The following is a 16,630-nucleotide window of genomic DNA, read 5'->3' as shown; positions in this document are numbered from 1 at the left end:
AAAGGATAGTTTCTTAAGACACTACTTTCCTTGTCAGTGTTTTGACAGCCCTATTTTTGCTATTGCCTTGTTACTGTTTTCCCTTCCTGTCTGTCATGAAAATGCTGATGTTTTCCTACTTTTAAAGCAGAGAAGCTGCAATTCACCATCTTTCCTGAGGTATGTATCTCATGGCAACTTTGAGTCCAGAGGACAACCTGAGCAGGAACATTACACAGACCTGAACAGAGAGATTTCTGTGTGGATTTACAGTTTCTGACTGTGCAGAGTTTAAGGCTGCTCCTTTGTTCCCAACAGTACTGTATTTATAAAGGAATAGCTGGATGTATATATGCCAAACAGGGGGTCACACAGAAGAAGTGATGGAGTTGTTGATGGAAGCAAACTCACAGGACAGGTTTTTCCTGCTTTGCTTATCCAGCTTAAAGCCTGGCACTTTGTCTAAGCCTGGCATCCCGGGTCCTTCAATTATCAGCCCTTTACCTCCAAAGAGGAATTCATCCCACTTGCTTTAGGTGGGAGACCTGCTGTCTGTCTCCATTAACTATGGAGAGAGCATAGTCAAACAGTTTAACTCAGACATCTGTGTTTTAGCAGCACAGTGTTCACTAATTCATGTTAAATAATTTGTCTGCCCTGCAGCTCTCTGTACTGGTAGAGACATCTCCTTTTCAGTACGATACAGAAGACCCTACAGTCCTGCTTAAATTGACAGTTTCTAAGCAGTTTGGGAGATCAGAAGGTTTAGGTGAGTGTTTCTACCTTGTGGAATCTAAATCTCTGCTGCTCTACATCCTGCAGAACAAACTTCAGTTTAAAATCAAAGCTCTTTTTAATACTTTCCTGTTTGCTTTCTATGTGAATGACTGTTATTTTACTCTTTCATTTATATAGTTGAGATAAACGTAGGCTATTTCTTGTATCAGTAAAGATTGCGGTACTTTTAAAGGTATAGAGAACCTAAATGGAAAGCTTATTGCAATGAAATGCAGCCAATCTGCAAGTATTGCGACAGGAGAGTAGGATTAACACATCACAGCTCTGAGTGATAAGGACCTGACAAGGGTAATTTCCCTTACAAGTTCATAGAAGGTTATCTATATACAGAACTTGAACTTGAGAGAGAACACAGACAAAAATATACATAAAAATGGTGTGACAGGAAAAAATTATGTTAACAACTATTTCCCAGTCTGTAAAATCTGGGCAAAGTGCATAAATTCATGGGCTGGAATGAGAAATTGTCCCCCTTAACTCTATTGTGTTATAATAAGGACCTTCCACTTGTGTTAAAAATGAAGCCTTTAGAACCTAGCCATGAGAAGGGTTCATTTGTATTAAAGATTTGTTTAAGGATGGCTGTTTTAAATCGTTTGACCAATTTGGAGAAGATGTTAATATTCCTGGAGCTCAGCTTTGCCGTTTCCTTCGGATGAGACATGCTGTTCTTTGTGAATTAAAGAAAGGTATAGAAATGCAAATGTCACAGACTGAAAAATTGTTGTACAAAGAGACTGTCTCACTAAATTGATTTCAAGGCTATATAGGACATTGTCAGTATCCTTAGACAAAGGCAAATTGGAAGTCAAAAGGAGGAAGATATAGGTAAAAGAACTTAATATGTAAGAATGGAAACAGTATAATAAAATGGGTTTCTATGAAAGTAAGACATTGAGTTGTTCAATTTAATTATGTCCTATTTAGAGAACATATTTGTGTCCTCATAAAAGGCAGAAATATAGGGAGAGATTGTTGCTATAGTGTAAGAAAAGCAAGATACTGCATGAGGGTAAGCATACATATACTTAGGTATTACATGGATAAAGGTTTCTGACATTCTGCTGTGCAAAATGAGATCTTTAGGTGGGTTTAGACTGAATTATGAAGACTTGCTGATGGCAGTAGGGGGAGAGAGATTTCTTGATGTGTTTCAAGAGTTTTTACCAATTTCTCCCTATGTTTAAACAGCAAGACATTAGAAGGCCAGAGGAGAAAGATATGTTCTCCTTGAATAATGAATTTATCCTGTGCCTCAGTGTTTTATGCTTAAACATTCCATAAGGGTGAAATATTTAATAATAAATATTATTATTTATATATAATAAGGTGGTGGGACAGAATAAATAAATTAAAGCTCAGGTGGAAGGGAAGGCCATAAAAACATGCAGACAATGGAGACTCTGGGATATGGCCAAGACATAGCATGTACTATACAAAAAGAATCAAGAATCTCTCAGAGTACAACAATGCTGTTATGGTGCAAATTCTCAGGGGTTTAGTCCAATAAAATACTAAATAAACACTGAAATTCTCACTCAAAAGGCCTACAGAGGTTTGAAACTGTTTCCTGATGGCTGACTTGAGAATGCCTTGACTCTGCATAGTCAGGAATGGGAGCTGGTGCTGATTGCTGCAGAATGTTTCACCTTTGTGAGAGCTGGTGGGTGTCTGGCTCACAAGAACAGAACGGGGCCTTTCCCCATTGCTGAGGAAGATGAGCTGAGGTTTCTGTTGGGGATTCTCCCTATGACAAAGTTTTAGAGCAGCAGAGTCTGATGCAGTGATACGTTCCCAGTTCAGTGGATGATAGCACCACTTCATAAACTCATAAAATTAAGAGAGGTATTTTTAATGCTCTATAAAATTCGCTCTCTTTCAGCTGGGGTTGACTCGTTCTTCCCAGTCCTAAATAAATGTGTTTTCTTCCTCAAATAAATGGAAGAACGACAGTTTATACAAGGAAACAAAAGGGAGGACTTAAATGTAGATTTACTAATGAGCTAATCAGCATGTTTGAATGCAAATAAGCGCAAGTTGGTAACTGCATCATCTCCTTTCTATTGTCCGCTGGGAAGCTACATTTAGGAAATTAATTCCAAATTCATATTTAACTCACTTTTCTTATGAATTAATGTGCATAACCTACCATGCCACAGTATTGTTGGCATCTGTGTTTTTTCTGCTTCCTTATTCCACTAAGAATTACCATTCTCTAGTAAAAAATAGAGGATGGTGGAAACAATACTAATCATGAATTCTAGCACAGTCATGGAAAGATGGTCATTAGAGCCTGCAATCACATGTTGTTGCTTAAACAAATGCTTGTAACTCTTGCCTTTGCACCTGGAGTAGCTGCTTTCACTCTGACATCAGTGAAGTCTTTCCCTACTCACTTGTGTGTCCCTGTTGCTAAAGGACTGGCCTTTAGTGTTGCTGGGCTAAGGCAAGACGGAACCCAACTGCTGTCAGGGATGTTCACAGCCCTTGGAAATGTGAGGCCAGTCATTTCAATTCCTTGCCTTTGCAGGAATGGTAGGAAAACGTTTGATAGTTGTTTCTTCATGTCTGCTGTGCAGGATTGCTCAGGAGATCTTGGCAGAGTGGTCATAGACAACAGCTTTTGAAAGCCAGAGGCTGCATCTGCATGGCTGCTTCCAGCCCTTGTGTTTCCTGCTTTGAGGCACCGGGATGCTCTTTTCAATGACGTGGATACCTGTGAATAGAGTGAGAGACATGGATCCGAGAAACAGCTCATGTACTACATACAAGTAAGTGAGGTACCCTAGTGCAAGAGATGAAGCAGAAGGAAGTGCTCTGTGTATAAACCCACAGAGCAGATTGACTTGCTGAGAGTGCGATCCCGCTAAGTGCCTGACAGCCTGATGTGTCTCCTAGCTTGTTTTGCAATAGAAAACAATTTGGCTTTTCCTATTAATTTCTGTAGTTACCATTAAAGGCAGTACCACAACTAACGTTATATCAGGCCCAATTACACTAGTGCTCTGCTTCTACTTTTTTTCTCTTTCATGCTGTGGCATTTCCTTTCCCTTGAAAACACTCTTTCACTCAGTCTAGCAATTAACTGCTTGAACAGTATAATAAGGAAGCAATTAAGAGGTGACAGAGAAAAATTAACACTCCATTTCACATTAAAGGCCAAGCGAGTATCCTGGCCATTGTGAGTAAAATGTGTCTTTGAAAACCTGTAGTTTGGATGTATTTTCCTTTTGAATAAGAAGCCAGCTCCATGTTTTTTTGTCTAGAGTCCCAATCTGAAAATGGATGATAACTAATTGGGTGCTGTCTGCTTAAACAGGCTGTATTAATTGCAGTTTGTTCTCCTGTAAGTGTCAAGGAAAACAAAATCTTTGTAATGTGGAGGCACAATGTGCGCAGCCTTAATTTGAATATGCATGTACCAGAGCAAATAAAGCAAACTCCTGCATGCAATGTTGCCATGGCAGGCAGTATTTGCATAATAAATAACAGCTATCATGAGACTTTCTTTATGAAGTTCTCTGCTGTGTTGTCAGCTAGAAGAGCCTGCAATAAAGGGGCCAATATTGAGAAAGTAAGAGTGTGTTTTGCTTGCAAATGCAACACAGTCATTGTTAAGCCTACGTGGTTCTGCTGCTGCTGACAAAACGTAGGGGGTTGCATTGCTTTGCACATGTGAGCGTGTGAGCTGTGCAGGGAATCATAGAATGGTTTTGGGGTTGGAAAGGGACCTTAAAGATCATCCAGATCCATCATGCAAAATGATGCTCAAGAGCTGCTTTGTGCAAGGGCAGATTTTCCAGGTCTGCGCTGTGGAGGCTGCAGGTTTGGTGGGAGATCTGCCATGTAACATGGACCCGAGGCCCTCCTCTGGGACAATCTAACAAGTGGGACACAGTGGAGAGGGTTCCAACAGTGCTGCTTTTATTCTGGAAGCAGCTTAAAGCTCTAGACTTCCATGGGGGTTTTGGTCAGGCTATCAATGAGATCAAGAGGCACTGATAGAGCTCTAGGGCTGGGATGTAGGGGTGAAAATGTGCATATTGCTACTAATCCCAGAGGAACTGGTGTTGGTCCCCAGAGTCAGGTTGAGTGTTTGTGCCATCTTGCAGAGCTGGTGGTTTCTTCTCCGTCTCTCTCCTACCAGGTCCCCTGCAACAGAACAGGAGATGAGGACTCTGGTCTGTGCCAGGGGATCTCCATCCTTCTTTGGATCAAGGCCTTTTTGAGGCTCTTGATGCTGTTCTGTCCTCACTACCCAGAATACAGACCCTTCAAGTAGAGCTGGTTAAATATATGTGTTTTTAATGCCATCTTCAGCTGAACGGTTTCAAACCTCAGAGCACAGCAAAACTTTCATGATCAAATCAGGAAGCTTTGTGGGGTTCCTTTGCTTTGGGGGTTCATTATCAGTTGCAGGCACCGGTTCGCTGGGGAGTCACTGAATATTGATAGCCAGCTTGGGCCTGGCTTCAAGTGGATGTGTTGTGGAATTTGATATTGAAATCCGTGACTTTGATGCAATACCAGCTGGAGGGGAGAGGTTTCAGCTAGATTCTGCTTTGAGGTTTTGATTTTCCTTTCATTGAAATAAAGGGGAAATGAAGATGAAGTCAGTCACTGCTTCCAAAATATTAGGGAGGGCAAGGGGAAGGTCTGAGGTGGAACATAAGAAAAAACCTTAGCTTGCCATTAAAGGTCATAATAAGTCCAAAGATGAAACTGTGTGCTTGGAGGGCTGTTTTGGCATGGCTTATTGACATGGTGGGGAACATGATGGAAGGGGAGGACCACCTTGAGAAGGCTTCTGCAAAGCTCACTGCATCTGAAGCGGATGCTGCTGTTGGTAACCAGCCTGTTCAGAGGTAGATTTGTTGAGCAATCCAGTTTGCCATTTACTTCTGAGAAATGGGGACAGGATGGTGACTTATACACCAAAACAATCAGATTGTGACCGGGGGATCCCTTCTGTTCCTGTCCAGTTGTAACAACCTTCCTATTCCTGTGCTCCTGTGCCAAAGAGCTGTCCTTAGGCTTTCCAGCCTCAGGGAAAGCAAAGTACCAAGTTCTGGAAGATGTTCAACAAACAAACAAATGCTGTCAAGGTTTGTGTGCATGGGTTTAATGAGCTTTGGTTAGGATTTTAATGGAGTTGGTACATGTGACTTCACTGAATGCTCTTAGGTGTTATTTAAATAAGGTATTAACTCTTTTATCCCATCCCAACCTTTTCTAGTAAAACTTTAATGGTGAAGAGGCTGGGAGTACTGGTTATCTGGTAACACTGGTCTGGTGGATGAGCAGTGAGAAATATTGCTGGTAACACCTTGATTTTTCCATAACTTACTGAAAAATAAAACAATGCTGAAAGCTGAGGCTTTTCAGAGTGTACTGGTTACTAACATAAAGCAAACAGAACTGTGCCCCAGATTCAGTGTGACTTCTGGAATCTGCATGCCCTTTTTAAGCTTTTCTTTTCTATATTAATTGTATTTACTTACAGATGTAGCCTCTTCTCTTTACTTTCATTCTCTTTAATAAAAGGGAAGGAACAAGCTGACTATGAGTAGATGCGTTAGGAGTAAGCCATCATTCTCAGGTTTCCTTTTGGTCTGAATATCAGAAATTATCCCTTGATCTGGATGTACTTTTTAGCTAATGGATGGATCATGTAATGTCTATAGCCCCCGATATCTTCTCCTAAATAGAAAAGAAGAAAGTCCCTTCAAACAAGCAAGCCTGGATCTCATACAACAGCTCAGCATGTGTCAATTCACACTGTGTCATGTGACATGAAACTACTTCATACAACCTGACTTGGAGTGACATTTGTATTGCCCATATCATAGAATACAAAAATAACACTTACTTTCACAAGTGAGTAATTATCTTTTCCAGTTGATGGTATTTTGCTATTTGCGGGTCAAAATGAAAAACAGGTAAGGGTTAGTGAGCTACCTTGAAAAGAAATCATACAGTAGGGAAGAGATTTGATAAGGCCTTAACCATGCTGGTGATACCAGCAAAAGAAATGGTTCTGTTCATGAAAGGATGGCCCTGTCTTTAGATGTGATTTGAACTGAAGCAGGGGGAAATCCAGAGAGGAAATCTCAGCTTTTGAACAACAGGCTTGTGAGCTAATTAAAACCAACACACAATTTTGGGGAAGGAAAAGGAAACATTCTTGGTCCAAAAACCAAGGGCACATTCATATTCTCCATTTAATCCCACACATCACACAGATGGGTAATGTACAGACACCCCAAAGATGTGGAGGTCATTGGGCAAAAGGGAGAAGTGCTGGATGCTCTCCTCTCCACCCTTCCACTGTGCTGCTGTAGCTGCTTACATTACCTGGTGAGAGGACAGTTCTCAGGTGTATTTTTACCCTGAAAACACTGAAATTTATGGTTTATTCATAAAGATCCTAATTTGTTCCATAATTAAGAGCTGTTGAGTCCTAAGAATGATGGATAGGGAAGCACCTTATGAGTAGTGAAAGTCATTCACAACCTAAGGTACTTTCTCTGCCCCAGTCCTTCTGGAGGTTTTCCTAGTTAGGCTGGATCCTCTTCACACCCACAGGAAAGCCTTTGCAGTAGCATTTGATGGGGACATGCATTTGTCCCCAGTTACAGTTCACCATGTTCCTGTTGCTCTTAAAGCATTTTTGCTTCCTAAAAACCATCCGTAATGCAGGTGTGTGCCAGCTTACTGACCTTATCCATCAACTTCCATCTGCATGTGATGCTGTAGGACATTTTGCATAAGCCCTTTCCCATAGCCCAGGAACTGGAAGTGGATGTTACCTTCCAAAACTGGCTGTGGGAATAAGTTGATAATTGGGAAGGCAGATGGCAAAACCGTCTTGTCATGGGTTGTTTCCCTGCAAGAATTTGTGTGGAGGGCAGTAAAAGGCTCCATTTTGCACAAAACTGGGTGGCTTCTGCCAGCTGCCTGGTGACAGTGTGTCTTAGAGGAACTCCTTTCCTCTTGTAGCATCCCTGAAAGGCAAGAAAGGCATCAGTGCTGTGATTTGTAAGATCCTTTTGGACATAACTTTGTATTGGTTTCTCTGAAGTTGCACAGTTCAGAGCAAAATTGCAGCTTATTTGATGTGCTGGTACTCGTGTGTTTCTTTGACCCCAAAATACTGGGACATTGGAAACATTAATTGTGAATTTATTTTAGTTATTGTCACAGGTTCTTATGAAGCTATGAAAATAAGCTTGCAGTGAATATTTCTTGTGCTCCAGCCATGGCCCCATGCTGCCACTGCCATGGCAACCATGAAATATCCTCTGTTCCCTATCAGGTCTGCTTGGCTGGGGAACCCCTGCCTGCTGATGCTGCATTCCTGGAACTGCCTCTTTCCAGTACTGGGGCTACTTCTTCCTATTTTCTGGCTGCCCACTGTAAGACCTCCCTACAGTAGTTGCGATGGGCTCATGCCTCCCCTGTTTAGATGAGCTCCTAGGCAGAAGCTCTTCCCTGTGAGGGTGCTGAGGCGCTGGCACAGGGTGCCCAGAGAAGCTGTGGCTGCCCCATCCCTGGCAGTGCTCAAGGCCAGGTTGGCCACAGGGGCTTGGAGCAAGCTGCTCCAGTGGAAGGGGTCCCTGCCCATGGCAGGGGTTGGAGCTGGAGGAGCTTTGAGGTCTCTTCAACTCAAACTAGTCTGGGATTCTGTCCATCTGATTTTACTGCAGGAGAATGGTCACATTGCTGCTGTGTGGAATCAGTGCAAAGGAAGAATGACAGAGTAGTTAAGGTCTCGCATTAGTCAGGTCTTCTGCAAGCAATGCTTGGATGTGGATGATGCTTTGTGGATGTGTTTACACGGGTAACTGATAGACACATAATTTCTCATTGAAAATGGACAATTTCAATGGTGTTAAACAAATTGTGAAGGTTTAAATATGTAATAAACTTTCTATATGGGTTGCATCTTTTTCTTTACAAAGGGAGCAAAGGACATATCAATGGAAATAACATGACAATTTTGCAAACCCCCATGAAATAAGGATTTATTACTTTGTTGATCTCCCCCCTGGGACCTGAGTGCAATAAAAGCAGGAATTGTGCTGACTCGGGTGCAAGTGAGGAACATGCTCAACTTGAAGGCAAATGGTTTTGCTGCACAATCCAGGGCTATAGGCTGGATGAGCTCAGCTGTCACTCAGGCTGTTAATCCCTCAAATCTGTAGCGCTTGAGGATTAATTTCTCTAAATATTGTGCCAAATATAATAGTGTCTCTATCTCTCATGCTATTAGACGTGTATAAACTACAAGGAGCCTTTTGTCTCCCTAATAGGATTCAACTCTAATTCTAAACTCATAAAGCAGGAGTTTAAAATATAACAGCCTAAAAAAGCCCTCAAACCTTTCCCACAGGTAGAAAGGTAACAGTTGTAAAGCCCTAATCCTGGGCTCTGCTCCTGCCCTGTACCCCAGCCTTACAGCAGAAACAGGACAGATAACAGTTGTGCTTGCTTGTTTTCTTCTGCTTTCAGGAGATTTCCAGGGTGACAAAGAAGAAGTATCAGTGATGTGGTGCCCTTCCATTGCCATATCTTGATTTTGGGGGGGTAGGGATGGTGGTGTTCGCTACCAAAGTATAATTATGATGCTAAACAAGTGTCCATGTGTAAGTGAGAATAACTTCTGGGACGCATAGACAGTTACATGACAGAGTGCCCACTGGTCCAGATAAGGCAATTCTGATTGTTCTAACAAAATAGCAATAATTTCTGATGAGATTTTATGTGTACAGTGCTATTAGGGCTTTCTGTTTTCTTGGGGACAGCCTGTTACAATTGGGAAGTGCCATCGGAGTCTTGACCCTGTTACTATTACACAACTGTACTAGCTTCAGTCACACATGGCAGGTTGAAAAGAGCCAGCACTTGGTTTTGAGTTCACAGGGTTGCAGGACTGAATGCTGATAGACTTTCCTGCTGTGGTACTGCTGTCCTGGCTGGAAGTGAATAACAATACAAAATCTCACTTCAGAATTCTCTCACTTGGCACTCATACCTTTATGAAGCAACTATTACTATTTTTCCCTTCTTCTCCTGTATCCCTATCACCTGCAGATGACAAATCGTAACCAATCACACTATTACTTTTAATGTGGGCTATATTGATCAGCTGGACTCTGCTCCAGGTACGCCTGAGATATCTTACTTCAAATTGTTCTTTCCTCTTGGCACTGAGAATCAGTGCATGGTGCATTGAAATGAACTTGAACTAGCACAGACTGTGTGTGATGTGCTGAATGACACGATGCTGCTTGCTGGGAGGCCAGCACTATTTGCAGTGCACTGGGAGAAGATGTAGGGGCATATGCCAGCAGCCTTCCACTGAAGCTCCCTGCTGGAGACCTTGCTGGAGTTCCTAGCAAGCCACGAAGAAATGGGTGTTTTTCTGTAAAACTGATCTAATGAGATTTTGGAATAAAAAGGTCTTTTTTTCATAGGAATAATAATAAGAATCTTTGAAAAAATAGGAAGCTGAAATTTTTGGTCTGTCAGCACCCTGGTAAAGATAGAAAACCTGTTCTCTGTCTGTTAGAAGTATAACAAGATCATGTAACTTGGAATGGAAGAAGTCAGCGGAAATTAGAACGCAAACCGGCCCTTTTGCAAGTGAGATTGTTTAACCATTGAAGTAGTTTCCCAAGGGGCATGGGACCTTTTCTACCATGTAAAGTCCTTAAGGTGGGAGTTTTTAAGGGAATTGTGTAATGGTGCATTGTTCAACTAGATCTTGGAGTTGTGGGGTGAAATGCTCCGTGATGCAGGGGTTCAGGTTAGAGAGGATCGCGACGTTCTCCTTTGGCCTTGGTATCTTTGGGTTCAGGCTTCATGGAAGAGGTAAAAGTGAGGTCTGTACGGTGGAATGTGGCTGCTCTGGGAAGCAGAGACTTCAAGCAGGGTACAGATGTGCGATGCATGGTGTGCAGCTCTGTGCAGACGGGGCACCATGCTACATTGTGAGCTCCAGATGGAATAAAACATGTCCAGGAAGGTTGCAGGACGGGGCAGGTTTTGCCCTGTGGTTTGCATTCGTCTTGTTTTCCTTGTCCCTTCCCATTGCTTCCACTCCTTTGAGCGACTGCTTCTTGCAAACCTGCTGTTAAACTCTGCTATTACTGAACTCATTTTAACCTGAAGGCATTAGAGAAATTGGTTGGAAAACTCAAAACATTCTTGGAGGTCAGGGACAAGAGTCTTATGAATGACAAAGGAGAAAATAGGGGTAAATGAGACACAATGGCAGAGGAAAAATATCCTCTTTTACAAAATCCAGTGACTGAGGGAATTCCACAGAGGAAGGAGAATAAGGTGTTTCCGATGTGACAGTGAATGACAGCTTTTTCGTGTACTGTGGCTTGACAGTTATGTTTTATCCCTGAGAAGCAGGTGAGAAAGGAGAGATTAACTCTTTCTTCAGAACATTAATGCTCCCTCACATCCCAGCTCTTCTCCATTTCGATGCTCTCAATTTCAAGTCCAGATCTTGCTTGGCTTCCACTGAGCCTTGCACTGGTCCTTGTTGCACAATAAGATCTGAATGAATAAAAGACCAAGAACATCTTGTTCCCAGGACATCTTCTCACCCAGCATGCGGGGGGATGAAGCTGCTCTCAGCAGGAGGACAATGCAGTCTCCCCATCATCACAACCCAGAGAGATGGAGCAGTGATGCGCCAGGGCCACCATAGCTCTTCATCTTCCTCTTTCAGGCACAAGGCACTGAAAAGGGAGGAGCACTGGGTGCAATGTCTGATCCTGGGAAGTCTGAGCTCCTCTGTGTGTACACATTTGCAGGGTTCAGGTGTTTGTACAGTCTATGACCAGCTCTGCGTGTCCCATTTGCTGTCACCCTATTCCATGCAAGTATGGGATTTATCCTACCTGATACCTGTTGCAGTATGTTTCCTTTTGAGCCCTAAGGATGAAAAAGGTATTGAAGAGGAGGCCACATGCTAAATAGATTATGGAATATTTGAGCACATGTGAAGCCCCTTAGGCAACAGTTACGTGATCTCAAAGCAAGGTTTGTGGTTTCTTGGGGTTATAGCTTCTTAGCAGAGAAATCCCTAGATGCATTGCCTCTTTCCCTTGACTCTACTTGAACATCTTGTTTGCTTTTGTCTTATTTTTCCTCCCTTTATTTCAGTAAGCCTTACTCACTGCTGACTTTCGTGGGGGTTTTGATGCCTGATTCATGGCTTGTGAGGTGCTGCAATGGGGAGGCTGGTGTGACTCCATCTCTTGCTCTTCTAACTCTGTTCTCTAAATTCAGCTTCAGAGGGGAATGGATAAAGACCACCAGCCTTCCCTGCAGGTCCTGTGATGGCCTTGATCCTTGTGGTTTTTCAGCTCCAGCCCCATAAACCTTGGAAGCTAACCTTGCCGCTGCATCCTGCTAGGCTCTCCCACACAGGTCAATCTCATTTCTAGTTTTGATTGTTACAGTTTAAAGATAGAATTTCCCTTTCCTGCTTCACAGCATTCAAATGCTAATGAGATCCCTTAAATGTCTAGGAAGTTATCCCAGTTTACACATATCTGGTTTATTAACTCAGGCTCATTTCAAACCTTTTCTTTGATGTAGGCTAATGGAATTATTCTTTTAGAATCGCTTTAAAAGGTGACTTCTCTTTCTTTCTTGCTGGATGGTGTTTCTCTGAAGCCTTTGGATAGCATACCTGCTTTTCCATGGGCTGATGTTGGGCACTCCTGGACCTGCATGCAACAGATAACCACTTGCTTTCCATTTGCAGCAACTTCTTCAAGTTTACACTTCTCTTTGCTGAAACAAGATTTTGCCTCCCTTACTTACAGCTAATAAGACAGAGCAGACCAGGTTTGCACAACTACATCTGCCTAGAGAGTATGCTCTCGTGAGCCAGCATTTGTTTCCAGCTGTTTTCTTGTCATTAGCTTTTAATTTCAACAACTACCTGCATGAGCTTCTCCTCTTTTTCCCCCCCACCTCAGGTATTTTGTGCTGTTATTGTGATTGTCAGCTCTGTTCTGCTTGAAATGTTGCGGTGTATGTTGCCATGGTTACAGGTACCAGAATTGGAAATAAATGAAGGGGGTATCACAGTACTGTTGTGACTCTGATGGAGGCTTAGCACTAGGGTGTTAGCTATTATTTTGCTGGATTCCATCTTATTTGACGATGGATCCATTTTAATAGAATATTTAAACACTTGCTTGAATATAGATTGCGCTAAAAAAGAATTATGTAGAACTGGATTTAAAGTAAATGAATGTTTTTAACTTATTTTATTTAATGAGTACATAGTCTTTGGGACAATCTGCAAGTAATGAACAGAGCGTCTAGAACATTTACTGCATGAATAATAGGAACATGTGTGATTATATCTGCCACCGGAGTATGGATGAGAATTGAGTATGTTTCCTCACCAAAGTTCAAAGAGAAAAGAGAGAAATGTTTTTAGGAAGTAAAAAGCTGCTTCAGGATGGTTTCTTGTACCTCAATAAGGAAGACACTCAACTAGGTCCATGTTAACGCTCTTTTATAGCCCATGTTGTAGCAGCACCTGCCTGTAAAGGCTTGTGGGAAGCTTGTGATGGAGATGATGTGAGAGTTTGTGCAAAACCAGAGCTCCTTCTCAGCATGGGTTAGTGGTGGCCTTGGCAGTCCTGAAGTAATGGTTGGACTTGATGATCTTAGAGGTCCTGTCCAACCTCGTTGTTTCTATGATTCTTCCATTTCTCATTTTATAGGCTTGAGACTTAATCCAAAGGTCAGCAAATTCAGTGGGGAAATTCCCAGTGACAACAATGAAATCTGAATTGAATCTCAGGTCAGTTTTTAGCAACCTTTTCCCACGTTGTTCAAAGTCATATTAGTCTGGTTTAAGCCTTCTTTTTTCTATCAGGTTGCCTCAGTCAGTCAGTTCCTCTTGGTGTCCATCCATGAGTAATGTATTTCATGTGTTCTTTAACCAGGGGGATGAGCAAAATATGGGAGCCCTGCTCAGTGTTTAAAATGGGTGGTAACATGTCACGCTTGCCCCAGAGAAAGTTCCTGCTTTCCTTTCCCGGAGAAGCAATGGATTCTCCTTTACTGGTGATATCTGGTCCCACAGCTGAGAAGCTGCTTCCTGTGTGTATGTGTGAATATGTATATGCATATATTTATACACTTATATTGTTATGTAAGTATAACTAAAATCTGCATGGTTTAGAAGTACCTTTAAAATCAAGCTGTGGCTTTCTATTTTGTGAAACATTATTTTCATAGAATCTTAGGATCAACTATGCTGGAAAAGACCTTTAAGGTCATCAAGTCCAACCTATTTTGAAGCCAATAGAAAGAAAGCAAACAGTATCGTATCCTTACAGTGTTGAATAGTGCTTATAATTGCATGGTAATAGAAATATGGCATTTTACTAAAGGCTGAGGTTTTTACAGTAACTCAATTTATCATCTGTAAAATGCAGGAAACTGGAATGGGTGAAGGCAGTTACTGTATTTATCCTTTCCCCTAATTTGTATCTTCATTTCTTATTAAAGCTTCCTCCAGCAAAATTGCTCAATGAGAGTATTATACCTCTGGCCCTTGGGATTAATCTTGTGGAATAGCTTTGATAACACTGTTCTGAATGTGGAACTTAGAAAATACATCCCGCAAAATGCAGAGCTTGTATTTACCCTCATTGGAGAGCTGCATTTCTTCTTGAAAGCTGTCTCTTGTCAGAGGGGGATTAGAAATGGTTCTGTATGCAACCCCACTGGGGTAGATGGTGTCTGCGATGCTTTAGTTGGAAAGCAGAGGTGCTTTTGGTGTGTCTTCTGGGTGACTCTGTGCTGCTTGGGCATAAAGCAGGTAGCTGTGACCGTCTGGAGGAAGACTGGAATGTAGGAAGATAGGAAGATCTGGAGGTAGCTGTGGAATGAATCAGGTAAAGGGAGAACAAAGCTTGGGGAAGGCATGGAATTTATTTTTTTGTTCATTAATGAAGGGAGAGCATAGAACCATGGAACAGCTCTATACACACATGGAATGGTTTGTGCTGGGAGAGATCTTTAAGCTCCTCCAGCTCCAACCCCTGCCACGGGCAGGGACCCCTTCCACTGGAGCAGCTTGCTCCAAGCCCCTGTGTCCACCCTGGCCTTGAGCACTGCCAGGGATGGGGCAGCCACAGCTTCTCTGGGCACCCTGTGCCAGCGCCTCAGCACCCTCACAGGGAAGAGCTTCTGCCTAAGAGCTCAGCTCAGTCTCCCCTCTTTGAGCTTAAAGCCATTTTTCTCTTTTCCTATCACCCTGAAAGAAACTGGGATCTAAAATTGATTCTAAAAGGGGTCTGAGAAATAACCCCTCCAAAATCACAGGTGCCTAAAAATAACTAAGCCAGAATTTAACCACAGAAGACTCTCACAGACCTATGAAAACTGTTCCTGGCACCCACATCATGTCAGAGTCCATCAGTACTGAGGTTTTCACCAGTGCAGTCAGTTAGAAATGTAAAGTTCAACTTATTCATTATGGCTCTGGTCACCTTCTGTGTACCTCATGGCATTTATAGAAGGGCCAACAGCTTCATTGTTTCCACTGCTTGAACCAACTCATGTAGAGTAGCCGTGGTAACTCTACACATCACTGAAGTATGCTTTATAGCCACCCTCTCAATGCCCTACTCATATCTCTGAATTCTGCTCCACCAGCTGGAGACCTAAAAGCCTGTGTCCCTTTGTCAGTCTGGGTCTAAATGTTTAACTCTAGATGCTGCAGAGACTTGGGGAGGGGAGCCAGGGAAAGCAGCATCTGCTTTGTTGGAGTGCTTGCTTTGTAGAAACACTCAGCAAACAGGCAAAACTTCCACAAAAGAGGGTGTCATATTTGCCTGTGATTTTGCAATTGCCTGTCAGTAGGTTGGGGGACATACATGTGCACAGGATAAAAGGAGCTGCATCAAAATCAGTGTTTACACAAGCTCCATAAACAAGGCAGCATCTGCTTGGCTAGCTGCAGCGCTTCCAATTCGTTGCGATACCTAATTGTTGTCAAACTGTCGTGTTTTCCTTGACACTGAATATAATTTACAAGAAGAGGTAAATGTAACACCCGTTCATCTCCTATGAATGAGCAGACCTACAGGTTTATGCTTGACTTGGAAATGCTGGCTGCGGCTTGTACCTGAGGAAAACGAACTCATGGAAATGCTCTGGCAGGATTCCCTGTGTGAACTCCGGGAATTACTGCTGCGCAGGGCAACAACGACCACTAGTGGCTAAAGGTAGTTTTTTCCCCAAAATTGCTCGAAATGAAACGGTAAATCTATGGATTTAGCATATTCAGTTAATGCAACACGTGCTATTGGATGGATTTTGGGCGCTAAGACATAAATACGCACCAGCGTTTCTGGAAGATGCACATACTCTGTTCACAGCTGTGATTTGTCTCCTTTCTCCAGGACTGCTCGAAGGAACCCTTGATTTGGCTGCTTCCCCTTTGGTCAGTATTAATGCAGACTGCCCCAAGTCCACTTCTCCCAAATCACACAGGTCTGCCTTTATTCATTACTAGTTCAGTTGCTACATTCATGCAAAATGACAATCACAACACAGTGACTTCAGCAGCAAACAGCCGAGTGGCTTCCAGCTATTGCCCTGATAGGGAGAATCCAGGCTTTACCCCTCATATAAGTGCACTGCATCACTCCTTGGTACTCCAGTTGTTGGTTAGCATCTTCCATCATTTGTCTTTCAGGCACTTTTTAATTGCTTTATTACTTTATCCATATGCTAAGCACGTACTAGAGCACCAGCTATTAGCAATACCACATGTTCTGTTCACTCTCTATTCTAT

This window comes from Neopsephotus bourkii, unplaced genomic scaffold (genome assembly GCF_033783945.1).
Source record: "Neopsephotus bourkii isolate Nb327-2 ecotype Australia unplaced genomic scaffold, CSIRO-AGI_Nbou_v1 NB_668, whole genome shotgun sequence".
NCBI lineage: Eukaryota > Metazoa > Chordata > Aves > Psittaciformes > Psittacidae > Neopsephotus > Neopsephotus bourkii.
This window is presented reverse-complemented; position numbering follows the sequence as displayed.